At 34.7% G+C, this 12,234-nt stretch overlaps 1 protein-coding gene across 2 annotated transcripts in view; it reads right to left on the bottom strand.

Annotated features, from left to right (window-relative positions):
• Positions 1-12,234, bottom strand: part of DIAPH2 (diaphanous related formin 2) — a 223,844-nt gene that overhangs the window by 36,302 nt on the left and 175,308 nt on the right. The gene's annotated exons all lie outside the window — the stretch shown is intronic.

Genomic DNA, 12,234 nt, shown 5'->3' with positions numbered 1-12,234 from the left:
CTCACACAGATTATTTGATATTTTGGTTTATTTCATCATGCAGAGTCAGTTTTGAACTAAAGTCTGCTTAGGGTCAATATAGAATTTTATAGCTTCACAAAATATTTGTGCCAGGACAGAACTTTTATATATGTATGTGTGTGTCTTTATGACACACACATACATTTGCACACATATAATATGTATACAGACACATATTTTTCAGTCTCATTTTCTGCACAGCAAAAATTACTTTTAAGACCTGCATATTCCCATTACACGGCATCAAGATGAAGTGAATGATAAAAAGACATGGTATTTTTTGAGTAAGAAAATGTTTTGACATTTACTTTGAAAGTGTTTTACCTCTCACATCTGCAATTTGCACCACAGACAGGTTGCCTAAAATATGTTCCTAAATAGATCAGTCTCACTTATGGAGCATTTTACTCAAAGATTTGTCTGCTACATTCAAATATTATCCGAGGTACTCCTATGTATAACATGACATCAAGGATTTCTTTATCATTCCTGAAATTTGCTAGAATCAGGACAACAGCACACTGTCAAACACAAAGATCATCATCACTCTCTATGATTTTGAGGTAGATGTAACAAAAGGCATCCAAAGATCCTAAATAATGGAACTAAAGTATAATAGAGACATGACATTTGCTCCAGAATACTACTTTTTTCCCCCTTTTGGATTATCGCAAAATTCAAAACACACTGAAAAAATAAATTATTTATTTTAAGTTTGCCACTGTTTCTTTAACATACTTGAACTACAAACCATGATGGTTTTCATTACATGCTGAACACAATTTTGATAATCATATCTGCACAGTTACAGGTTCAAACTGGGCTGAAAATGAAGCTCTCATGATTAAAAACTTCTCATCCTCAACCATGATGTTTGAACATAGCTGAGATCACAATTGTCATAAGCTTTTTCAACAGTAATATTTCACACATATCTGTAAAAAGTAGTCCTGTATAAGGCAAATGTTTAATACTCCCATTAAATTACAGTTTCATAATGAACTGCAGAGTTGGGTTTTCTTGTTCTGTCCTCTGACCAGGAATCATAATAGGCTCATATTCTTAGAGCATTTTACTTTTGGACATTTCTGTTTAGAAATTTCTACAGTTTCTTGGACAACGTATTTTTTAGAAGTAAGATAGTAAGTATTGATTTACAAGGGAATCAGTGTTTTATTTCTAAATAATTCACCAATGATCAGAGGTAAAACTTGATATACCAACTTATATCTTCACCTTCCTTTGTAGTGGCTTCCTTTGCCATATGGCTGGATTTTCTGACTCTTCATCAAGAGGTTTAGGAGCCTGTTTACCTTTTTTTTTAAACTTTAAGTTTGAAAATCTAAATGCTTAATTACCAAATATGTTCTATTAAAATTTACTTAAATAATGACTTGTAAAGAAGCATAGCTACATGAATGATGGAGTCCTATACAATGTTACAACTTAAACATCTTCAATACGTATATCCAGAGTGAAATCTTTAATATTCATTTGAGGCATTTAAGCAGTATCTCAATCTATATGCAACAACCACTGTCCATCTGAACCCAGGAAAGTCAGGGATTCCCAATCACTGAGTTTGTACAAAGAAACTCATAACCTTTTCTCACCCACATACCTATAGCTCATAAAAAGTTCAGTATTTGAGAGTACAGTGAGAACAATAGATCCTCAGAATGATTTCAAACTATGGGTAATCTCTTATCAAATTATGAGTAATCATTATCTTTTATGAAAATAAACAGTCCATGACATTTTAGCTACAGAATACATAACTATATACATGTATAATTAAATGTATAGTTCACTACTTGGAAAACTTTATACCTCCACTTTGATTATTCTTCTCTAATACTAATTGTAGAGGACATTTGTAGAAACAGTAACTAAATGATACGCTCATACTTCTTCCATGCAACACTGCAGTTCTTTTGTAGTTCACAATACACTAATATTTAAACAGAATGTCTAGAGATCTCATAAGATATATATCTCATATTTATTGTTGATAGATAATTATCAGGTTGATTTGCTCTCCAAATTCACAGGTAATGTGCTATATAAATTATGAATTTATTTAGTATTACATCAAGACGCACTCTGCTATTATAACAGCTGTTTGAAATAGCTCATAAGTGAGAAATTCTGTAAGCGCTAAGTACTTCAAAACTAATAAAAAATGAGTACACCTTCTAAATTTTGCCCATATATGTAAGTACAAAAACACAGGCCTCATACTTCTGAGACATGAGAGCATTCACAAAACAAAGCATAAAAGCACAGAAAATATGCAGAGAACAAGTCCATAGTCTCTATATGTCTTCAGAGATATGGCCAAATTTTCAGTGTAGTTAAGTCTTATTTCTTGACAAATGCTCACAAAAAAAATCCCACCAGACCAGTGTGAAAGCCAGCAAGACCATAGTTACAGTTACATTCCCATGTAAAAACGCAGAACTTTTAGAAGAACACAGGGAGGACATGAAGATTACATTATTGTCACTGCATTTTTTATAATTTCTTAGAAGTGATCACATTATACACTGAAATATGCACATTGCTGTCTTCAATATTAGTAATAGATTACAGTATCCAAACTGCAAAGAAACTCAGTTTACAACTTAAGAGCTACTCACTTGAATATTTGCAATTTTGAATGTGTAAAAAAACTCTGCAAAATATTATTTCCAGTTAAATTACCACTGTACTGTTAGTAAGTTAACAAATCTTTACAAAGATCAGACATTGAGGAGGACGTATGATTATATTTCTGATGGAAGGAAATGGTACGGTTAGGGAGGATGGTTCTTTCTGCATCTTGAGGATGTGTAAAAAAAAGTTTCTGTCTTAATTTATGCTGTTTGAAAGCCCTGAACTAGTTTTCAAAACTTTATCCTTCAAAGGCATTCTTAATATTCAAAAAGACCTTGCTAATTAACTCCCAAAACTACCTCAAGTCCAACCTGCTTTTCCCGCTCCTTAGAAAAGTTTTAATTACACAGATTAAGCACTGGAATTCCAGCTGTCACCTTCCAATAGCTTTCTTCCTTTTTAAATAAGGTGCTTTTGTGCTGATCTCTCCTTTGCTTTGAGAAGAGCTTTGGACGGGTTGTTTTTATGATTTAGCAATTCCACATGACTATTAAAAATGATGTGACAGTATGGAAAGCACATTTAACCACGTACAGAACACGTAGCTCTTTTCTGAAATGTTATGACATCTGGCGATCACAGTAGTTTTTACCTAACACAGACACAGAATTATTTGAATACCTAAATGGTAGAGAAGGTAGGTAGAGAAGATCATGGCACCATCACCACCAGGGCGCATGATGACAGGACAAGGGGCAAAAAGCATGAGTTCCTTCAGGGTGAATTACTTCTTTGCGTAAGAAAAAATAACTCCATTGTGACAGCAGTTAAACATAACAGGCTTCCCAGACAAGTGTCAGAAACTGTTTTGCTAGAAATACTCCAGACATTTTGACAGGGAAGCAGACCCTAATCTATAGCCCTTCTTTCAGCAGAAGGATTTCAATCAGATGCCCTCCAGAGGTCCCTTCCAGACTAGACTTTTCTATGATCCTGTGAACACATCATGCATCAGGCTGCACAAACCACCACCACTGCAGTTCTCCCCCCCTTTCTCTATAACCGTTTGGAGGAAGATGGCTAGAAGAATATTTCAAAGGATGAAGGGGATTTTATCTATGCAATTTCAGCTACCCTTACTGTATATATAAAGAAGGCAGTGCAGTGGGACCAGCTCCATGGAAATGTACTTAGTTGTGAAAAGGTCTCTGGATTACTTTTCCCAGTGTGGAGGCCTCCTCATGTCAGGCTACATGACAGGGCCTGCACAAGATATATGTGCATATAAGACAAGTAATGCAGCAGTGGCCACCATCTTCCATTTACACACAGTGCTCTCCAGCTTGGAGAGGGCCATCTCCTGGATTTCCTTTGGCTTTAAGCCTTGTGCGGGTCACGGGCTGACTAGATACGCCTGAGACGTAGGCACATGCAATTAGTGAAGGACGGTGATGCTGACCAATTTGAAAATAGAATAAAAATCATTAGAAATGCCTAAAAAACCCTGGACCAGAAATTATTATTAATACAATAGCTCACACAGAATTTGCAGTAAAAATCTAAACTACTTAAACTATATTTTAATCAAAGCCTGCTGATATTTACTACAGTGCGCTTAGTAGGAAGCACTTTCCTAGTTCCAGCTCCAATAATTAGGGAAAGCAGTAATCTGTCACAAATGTCTCCAAAAACATTGAAAGTACGTACACACTTCCCCACAAATCCGAAAGAGAATTCATGCATTTTGGAGTTAATGTAAAATTTATCTGGGGTTCAGATCCAGACTAACTCAGCACTGGCAGACAAATGATCCAGAGTCAGGTTAATCCAGGCAACTCTCCTCATCAGCTGGGCATTCTTCCTGCCATCACCTTCTAGCTGTCTGGATGAATTTCTCATGGCTAAATAATGTGAACTTTTCAATTCCCACTAGTCCCACCTTCCTTGCTACATCATTTCTAGCTCACTGTGAACAATACAAGCATCATCCCTGCTACCGAACTTCAGCATTACCTTCAAGCTAAGACTTCTTAAAGTTTCTTCTGAGAAGGTACACAAACAGCATTCCTTTCAAACATAAGTAGGCAGATATGTTATAATTTTCAGTTACTGCAAATCTATGCTGGTATTTATCTAAACTGGGTATTTATCTTCATGAGAATAACACAGAAATTAGTAGTTATATGTTGCAGTTCAATTATCTACAGCCCTTAAAAGTGAAACTTAAGACAGAAAAAAAAAAATTTACTATAAACAGTACTACTTCTATATAGAATATTCTCTTGCTTACTGTTATCAGAAAATACCAGAAACACTCTAAAATAGTTTCATATTATGAAGATACATTTTTCTTTACTTCTTTGACAGCTCAAAACCAGGGTGTAACTTGTGGTATTAACATTTTTTAAATTATAAAATACACTGAAACGCAACAACACTCACTTAAAGGAAATAGTTTCATAAAACCTTTTGAAGACATCAAAACAACATTTTCAGTATAAAGCAAGAGACTGAGATTTCAAGAAAAAGATATAATCTATGGGCATTAAACATACACCTCTGCAAAGAGAGTATCAACACGTTAAGCTCCAAGGATGTGTAACAATAAAATAAACTATTTCCCCAGGTAATCAGATAGTTATGGATGCAACAACTAGTCATGTCTATGACTGAGAATTCACTTCAACATTAAGACTCAAATCAATTCCCAACAGCTGCCAACAACTAGACCTCCTGTAAAAAAAAATTTTCTTCCTTTACCAAAAATACGATAAATATTCTCTTCAAATTTCTTTTGCACAAAAGCCAGAAAGGGAGATTTGGACAAATACCACAATTTTAAAATATTTGCAAGTTGTCAGAAAGGATAGTTTTATCTTTTGGTAGAAAACGCCATAGCATTCTAGTCACTAACTAGCTGACAGTATATCCTGCTTTCCTAGAGTTCTTGAAACAGCAGATTGCAAAGGTTTTACTGTTGAAATGGGAGTATATTTTAGGCCAATAATTTCTGGCCAGGCTATCTGTGGAAAATGTGATCATCTTCAAACCATGATAACTCTTTCTACAACACATTGTACAATTTGTGTGCTTATATAGCTAGAAATGCATTTGCACAAAAGTGTTTCAATGCACATTTATATATTGTAATAAATATTTCTGCTAATTACGTGTCAAAAGATAAAATTCTGGGAAGTATGTATGCTCCACTAGTATCAGATCATACCTAAGAATGACCAGATGATTTCTAGCAATGTAATACAAACGATAACACTATACACTTACCATAAAAATTCAGGAATATATGTAATTACTTCTTGTAACCTGAATCAACTTCAGAGAAATAAGAGTGTAACGACTGAGTTCAACAGCAGCAGAATCAGACACTAAGACTGCTTTAATGCAAAGACAGCACTGCCACTGGAGTCCTTCTCTCATTTGGTTTTGAAACTTTCTGAAAATTCTTAGAGATGGAACAGATACCATGCTTGAAATCCTACAGCTTTCTACACAGCAGTGAAAGCCTTTGCCAGCCATCAGCTGGATAACATAGCAGGAAAAAAAAAATCCAGTGATAAGTAGAACAAATCTTGAAAGACAGACGGGCTGCAGAAATATGCAACCCTTAAACTGGGGCAGTACTATTACAAAAAAAAAAAATCTCAATATGCATACTGGTTTTCAATCAAAATGAGGTTCCTTTGCAGATAAAAATACATATTTATTAAAATATTTCATATAAAAATGACATAGCCCGGATTTCAGACTGATCACAGGTAATGGTTCATTTGCACAGTGATACCAGCATGACTGAGTCCTGCTCAAATACACTGTCTTGCAAAAAATTCTTTCATCATCATCCCTCTTCAATCAAGCAAAAACAACTACAGATGTTCACAAGACAGGTATGAGAGAGATAAAGGAATAAAGCTGATAAACCTCAGCTTTCCTGAGCTAGACTATTTTTTCTTTTAATGTAGCAAACACACAACAACTGGAAAAGACAAGGAAAAAACACATAAAGGGGAGAAGTAGTGCAGGAAAAATAGAAAAAGTGACCGGGAATAACTTAAATATTGGTGAGAGGTAATGAATTTGGCAGTGAATTAGGTATTGCAAGCTGATGCTCCACCACAGCCAGAAAGGATCAAGGGTCCTGGGCATAAATTTCTACATTTGTGCAGCAATTATTTCTTTTAAGGTACAGATACCATCTTCATTTCCTTGCACCCAGGGAGAGAGGTAGAAATCAGATATACATCCCATTAAGGGGATGAATTTTGAGATCTGTTTATTTGACATGTAGGCCATTTAATACCTCACTAAACTGTTTCTGCATGTGCACAGGAAGTCACATGAGAGTAAGATTGGTCAATTCTTCATTAAATCTTCATTAAGTGTCAGTTTTTCTGATGCATCTGGGTTTCATTTTTGTACCTCTCCTCAAACAACAAGGAAGGATCTAAAAGCAGCAGTATAGATCATTCAACGTTTCATGCCACGTGTGATGTCTGTTTCCTGTCCATAAATTTAATGGAGTGTTTTAAAACTTAGAAGTTTTCTAGGTAAGTGGATAGAAAGCCAGAAAGAATTCGAAGGAATAGACATACACATTCTCCCACTTTTGGATGCTTAACATATTGGCAAATTGTGAGCTTCTGCTTCCAGTATAGAAAAATGGAATTTTAAAAGTCATAATAAAGAAAATTTAAATATTCTCCTAATAAATTAGTATGTCTTTTTTGTAACTTCCTTTATATGTCTAGATTATTTGCCTGCTTACACCAACTATTAGCTCATTAAGACAGGCAAGGTACTTCCAAAAACTGAAAATTAGAGACAGTAACATTTATATATGACCTGGAAGAGCATACTTACAACCTCCTGCTATTTCAGCAAGCTCCTCTTTTTCAGTTTTTACTGTTAAATTACAGTTACCTCTGCTTTGCTGTGTATAAAAGATTTAAGACTATGAATACAAAGAGTTCAGCAAAGCTGAAGGACCACACTGTTTTTGCAAGTAAATATGCATCACTCAAAAGACAAACCAGTTCTGATTACAGTGTTGTGTTTCGATAGCTCATGTCTTTTATCTGGTTTTGTCTGGTTTTCTAAATTGATGACAGGGTGCATAGTTGAGCTGGCAGTCGTGATTAAGAGGTCAAGCATTGAATTCAAAAGTTTTTTAATCCACTTTTTTCCTCAACTAGCATTTTAGTGTCCTAAGTTATTCATATCAGCAGGAGGCTATGGGTGAACACTACCCCCTAGTCAAAAATACAGAGACAAGCTTCATTATCATCTATTGCTTGAAGTAAATAAACTCAACAGGAGTTTGGATAATCCAAGCACAGATATTGCCTTTCGAATTCAATAATTGCTTTCTCTTCCTTCTTCCGAACTATCAATTCCTCTTTGAAAGCTTAAAAAAAATTCAGTGTTGTTTTCATTTTTCTTTAGGAAAGGGAACCTCTTTTGTCGTTACACAAAAAAAGCAGTAAAAAAGGTACTCCCATGGACAGAGTCCGTTAAAAATCAGATTATTTCCACAGCATTCTCCTATTATTCACCTGCCAGTAAAATATGTCCACTTATTGTCTCTGTTTGAATGCCTATTTTTATCTGACTGAGGCTATATGGTCATTTTTGTATTTATTACTGAGTTACTAAGTTTTTTTTCTTCCTTCTTCTAAAGCATGTTTTTCTGTTCTCAAAAACTGGGCCACATGCCTCTGAGGAGAAAGTAGTGCATTATTTCATTCCCACCTTTTCTTCTTTTTTGGCATCTCTGAGGCCTGCTATGCCCAGAAGTGCTTCCACTCAAGCTGGACCATCAAATCAATTATCACAGCAGTCTGCTTTCTAAATATGAATGGCAATGAATGACAACAGGCAAGGCGAACTTTCAGCTTTGATTTGTCATTGGTAATGTAAATTTTTTTGTTTTGTTTTATAGATGTTTGTTATAGTGGCAATTTGACCAAACTCTTCCCCCTGCTGTCTGCAGCTGCATTGCATACATCCCAAGATTAAAAGCTTCACCTTTGCTAAGTCAAAGACACAAGAGAAAACATGGGATAGGGAACCATTATCAACATAAAAGTTCTCTTTTCTGCTAATCTTTTATTATGATCATTACTGACAATAAAAAAAAACGCACAATAACTAACTTCATCTGTTTCCATTACTAGGTGTTCCACAATTTCCAGGTGCAATTGTTTTTTACTGCTATTGCATCATTTCACAACAATCTCCATTGACAGTAATATGTTTCAGGTTTTTGCAGCTAGAATTAGCACGGCCTTGTGACAGTACTAAAAGATTAATAAGTGTATAAAAGCATTCATGTATAAGAGCTAAAGTATAACACAATGCAAGCAAACACAATAAATAAGAAAAAAAAGAGGTCTTATCCCTTATTCACAATCATGGTTTGAAATTGATGGTTTCTCCAACGAGGACTCATTGTTTTAAGAAGAGAATTAAGTTACATAAATATAAATAGTGATTCTGAAAATGTATTTTTAGTGCTTTCCTGCATTGACACTACTGGTTCCAAAAATGTACAAAACTGCAGTTTATATTAAAAGTCTGAATTATTTTTGAAGAACTGGTTACATACGATGAAAGTGGATTTTAGACAACAACTGGGACACATACTCAAAAAACTTCAGTGAGTACACCTGAAAGTTGGCATTATTGTCAGTAATATAATCTCAGTAGTATTGGAAAAAACATATTGCCTCGTTTAGTGAAAACAATTTCAACCAAGCAGGTAGCAATTTATTTCTGCATTTACAAAAAAAAAAAAAAAAGTCTTTATTTAAGTCCTTTTAAAACATTCTTTGATTGCTAGTCAGTTGTAATACTCTGAAAAAGGGAGGTTTAATGGTACCACCTAGTGGTGTCCACAGACATATGGACCAAGTGGGTATCACACGGACAAGCACTAGGAAAGAATCTCAGTCCCTTCAGCCAAACCCTACAACTCTTAATGACATCACCTGAACCCTGACTTCAGATGCTATTTGAGCACAAAGCCTTTGAAATATTCTACTCCAGGAAGGTAACCAGGCTTTTTTTCCCTGCATAGTATTGAAATCTTATGTAAAATAGATTATAACTGATTTCCAAACAAGCAATTCTATTTAAAATTATTTTTTCATACATGCTACTAATCTGACCATTAAAAGGCTATGCCTTTAAAAGGCATGAGGATACAGCAAAATGAAATCTCACACTACTTCATTCATCTAGAAATAAGACTTCATGAAACATAAAGATTCTTGTAGTAGGACAAATACTACCGGGATTGGAGTATTTGTCCCAGAATATCCCAGAAGCACAAGCAGTATCGAGTGATTGCCATTTTAAAAACAAAACACAATTTTTCTTTTCCCCACAGACATATTATTACCAAGTAGTTTGAACTTTTCTACACGCATACTTGCAAGCAAATGCAGAACTGTATAACGCCCCATCATATTCAAACCAAACTGATCCAGAAGAGCAGTTCTGAAAATGGGATTAACCTTACATCTATGATTCTTATACCAAAACACAGCACTTCAAAAAGAACATTTAATACTGTAATTAATGTAACACATAACTAAGAAGTAACTTCATCTGTACATGAATACCTGCAGCACCAGTCTCTCAGATTCAGTACAAGTACAAATACACAGTCATTTAAAATCCAGTTTAATATTTTCATGACAAAAAAAGGGTTTTTACGAGAATGATGAGGTCCACACTACCACTTATTTATATAGTCTAAAGTTGTGAGAAAACTACTGGTTTGGAGAGTTTTCAAAAGTGTCAATAAATTTTTATTTTATTTTTTTAAAATACTTTTCCTTTTATGTTTCTGGTGAGGTTTGCATCGAAAGGCTTCCATTGTTTTTGCTTATCCTAGAAAACTGTAAAACCAAGGAGAATGCAATTGCAGGCTTTTCTGTATGGGTTAAAAAGATTGGCCATAACTGGAACAGGTGACAGGCAAATTAACAGCACATGAACTAGGAAAAGACAGATCCCTCCAAGCGCATACTAAACACAAATCTGGATTAAAGCATTTGTAGACAACAAAGAGGTATGCTCAGTTTTGAAGCTCTCTTTTATAGTTTTCATATGCCTATAGATCTATCAAGTATTTAAAGGATAAGCTTTGAATTTGCACAAGTTTTTCAGATCAGTTATTCACTTGCTTAGAAATAATTTTAATTGTAAACTAGAATTCAAGACGAAATCATTTTCTCCTTAAACCAGGGTTCTCCCCCTGTGTCCCTTCCAATTGCTAAAAAGTTAAAGCTTCTACAATGAATTGTTGGAATATTCTGTGTAGTTAAAGACAACATTTGTGGATCCTTTTGGTTTTTTTAAACATCTTGTTCTCTTCTATGGCCAAGGAACAATTTCTTTCCGGATCAAACTACTTCAGTAACTTCATGAAAAAAGGGTTTGCTGCTGGGTACTTGAATGTTCTCTCAAGAAAGCTTCTTTCACCAAGTGAGCATTTTGCATGCATCAGCACATGAATTTGAAGACCATGTACCTTGGTTTCAATGACTTATACCTACCAACCTATGGAGAGACAGTCTTTGGTAAAAGATTTTTGATTCTTTGATTCTTCTGTATGTCTGCAGCAACAGCAGATATTCAGAAACAATTCATCACTTTCCTTTCAAATAAAATCTACAGATATCTTAGATTACAAGCTGAATTTAAAAAAAAATTATTTAGCTACAGACCATGAGTACCTCTCTTGTGAAGACATTTTAACGATAATCTTCTGGAATTATGCAATATTCTGGAAATGCAAAATGTTAAAAATTGCTTGTAATAAAAACTTCTTGCAGAATATTATTTATAACAGAGCACAGTTAAAGATACATATTTCAGAATATACAGCCCTAAGAGTTTACAGTAACCAAAACATGCTATGTTTGAGCGTGTTTAGCCATGTAAACAATCCTGAAACACAGGAATGGGAGCTGCACCCACATCTACAAACCATTTCATACTGCATGAAAGAAGGAAAGGAAGGCTTGGAACATTTCCTGTGGACCTCCCCACTTTCCATATGCCAGTTGTGAATTATGCTTCATAAGATAAATAACTAGTCAAGAGTGAAGAGATGAGCTGCTTCAGAGCACATCCTCAGGCTTGATGGGCTGACTACCTGTCAGATAATGTTGAAAGCAGGATTATGTCTGAAAAGGTTGACAGACCACAGATTTATCTCTCTAAATCAAACACTGTTTTTTTAGCTAAACTCAGTGAACTTTAACTAATTAACCCATCATTAGAGTAAATTCCTATTGAATAGTTTTCAAAAGGCTAAATCCAGAGCCTATACTGCATATACTTAACTTGAAATACTGATAGTAAAGCAAAGTGTTATCAGAGACTTTTTACTACAAATTTCAACTGAAAAAACAGCAAATGCAACTTTTTTATCCTAATCATTCAAGATGAAGCCTCTTCTAAAAAAGACATTAAAAATAATTGAAAAAAATATATACACACACAAAACATGCTGCTAGATTTGAAGGTGGAAATCAAAAGATAATGCAGTCCTATACACATTTTGTTCTCTAGTATGTTTAGTATTTTATA

The sequence above is a fragment of the Tauraco erythrolophus genome, chromosome 13 (assembly GCF_009769465.1).
Source record: "Tauraco erythrolophus isolate bTauEry1 chromosome 13, bTauEry1.pri, whole genome shotgun sequence".
NCBI lineage: Eukaryota > Metazoa > Chordata > Aves > Musophagiformes > Musophagidae > Tauraco > Tauraco erythrolophus.
This window is presented reverse-complemented; position numbering and strand designations above follow the sequence as displayed.